The sequence below is a fragment of the Aplysia californica genome, unplaced genomic scaffold (genome assembly GCF_000002075.1).
Source record: "Aplysia californica isolate F4 #8 unplaced genomic scaffold, AplCal3.0 scaffold00174, whole genome shotgun sequence".
NCBI classification, from domain to species: domain Eukaryota; kingdom Metazoa; phylum Mollusca; class Gastropoda; order Aplysiida; family Aplysiidae; genus Aplysia; species Aplysia californica.
Window position 1 is genome coordinate 952462 of NW_004797444.1, and position 2383 is coordinate 954844.

Sequence of the window (2383 nt, forward strand, 5' to 3'; positions counted from 1 at the left end):
TAAATATAGTAGGCCAATGACTTTTAGTTGATATTAAAGCACCGATCATTCCTTTCATCGAAAGGGGGCCCAGCTAGTTCTATATAAATGTGAGACGTGCCGACAAAACGAGTCACTTCTCGCAATCCACAAAGGGAGATATTGGCCAAAAATCAACACTGAAGTCAATTTAAAAAATTTTTTATTGATTCCATGTTCTTTAAGTATAACATGCCACTTTTTATTTCACGCTTATAAATTGTATAAATTGCTTCACCTAAAAGCGTGATGTATCTATTTCCATATAATATATATGGCTGGAATCCGAGAAGTAACTCATTTTGTCTGCATGCTTCACAAATGATATTGCTCACCCGGATCAGTTTTGGTCAGAAATAGGACAACAGCACGATAATATGTAAAGCAGGTTTGATATATTATTTATTGAATCTAGAGAATTATTCTGGTACGCACTTTGGCAGACCTAAAGAGAATCCCGTTTCTGTAAAGGACGACTGGGTTCCATAAAGGATGGATGAGAATTGCCAGACTATTGGTGATTAATCTTTTGGCACGGACCTCATGTTATGGAAATACTCGAATTTCCGGTAGAGGGGGCGTTAGATTAAAAATGACTGCTGTAGACGTGTGAAAATGCGATACATGTACTTTGTACGTTGTTCCAGTTGGTTATGTTTAGAATATATTGACCAAAGATAGTTACCTGTTTCTTCCTTATCTCTGTCTTCTCTCTCTCTCTCTCTCTCTCTCTCTCTCTCTCTCTCTCTCTCTCTCTCTCTCTCTCTCTCTCTCTCTGAGTGTTCGTTGCATCGATAAAGACCATTTTATATCTTTACATCTTCGAATTATTTTATTATATTTCTTTCTTTCTTTCACAAACAATGCTCCGGTTTTTTTTATAAGCACATTTGTTTTTGCTCAGAGGGAGAAGAAGTGGTTCTTGTTTGAGAAATATGGAAGACGTAATAAAACAGAATGTGTTTTTAAACGATAAGATCGTGTAGACTAAACATCAATATGAGGAGAAAAACACGCAGATTGATATTATTGTTGTATTAATTTAAGTTCCCACGTCATCTTTTCCGTATTTTGTAAAGCAGTTTTGGGCAGTGTTTTAAAGAACGTTAATGGGTTGTCTGTCTATATCTATCTATCTATCTATCTATCTATCTATCTATCTATCTATCTATCTATCTATCTAGCTATCTATCTATCTATCTATCTATCTATCTGTCTATCTATCTATCTGTCTATCTGTCTATCTCAATCTCTATCTCTATCTCTCTATCTCTCTATTTATCTATCTATCTATCAATCTATCAATCTATCAATCTATCAATCTATCAATCTATCAATCTATCAATCTACCTGTCTCTGTCTCTATCTCTTTCTATCTCTCTCTATCTATATCTATCTATCTATCTATCTATCTATCTATCTATCTATCTATCTATCTATCTATCTATCTATCTATCTATCTATCTATCTAGGTGTGACACAGGTCGATCTTTGTTTTCTTCCCCTGTAAATCTATGATGTATGTGAATTTCCCAGCTCTAATTAGGTGTTGGGGTGCCCCCAGTGTGGATTTTTCTTTGCTCGATCAAAACGAAGAACGCAGATCGTGACTAAGCCCAAACCAGGAATCAAAACTCGACACCATCGGTTACACTGTACTCCTATAAATCGACATCATAATTATTTAGTTGCGAAGGTCGTGCAATTATTGGGGACAGGCAAACCCAGCCCTTGCTGTATGTGACTTTTTTTTTAAATTGTTATTATTTTTTTAAATTATCATCATCATCATCATCATCATCATCATCATCATCATCATCATCATCGTCATCGTCATCGTCATCATCATCATCATCATCATCATCATCATCATCATCATTATTATTGTTATAGTTTAGATATATCTGTGTGTAATTCACGGTAGTTCTAAAATGTAGAACTAGAACTACATTTTTTAAGAGAATGTGGAACGCAGATTGAGGTATTCGGGAGAGGGGGAAGAGGGGGGTGGTGGTGGGATTATTGGTTTTAGAAGTGATATAGGACATGGTGACAACAAGGAGAAAATGAAAACGTGGTTCAGTAAAAAGCAGTGCGATGAAGGGATTGGGAGGAGGAGGGGGGGAGGGTGGAGAGAGGGGGTTAACTGGACCACTCATGCTCTGTGTCCATACTCTGCGTACGTTGTTCCTTATCTTGCTTTGAACGTTGCATCGTCGACGGTGTTTTAATTGTTTCTGAGACGAGATTTCTTCGACAATTATATATAATGATTTGAGGTCAAGGTTAACAACGACACCTAAGCTCATTACCAGATGTTTTCAGAATAAACAGACTTGTGAGGGGGAAAGTGTGTACGTGTGTG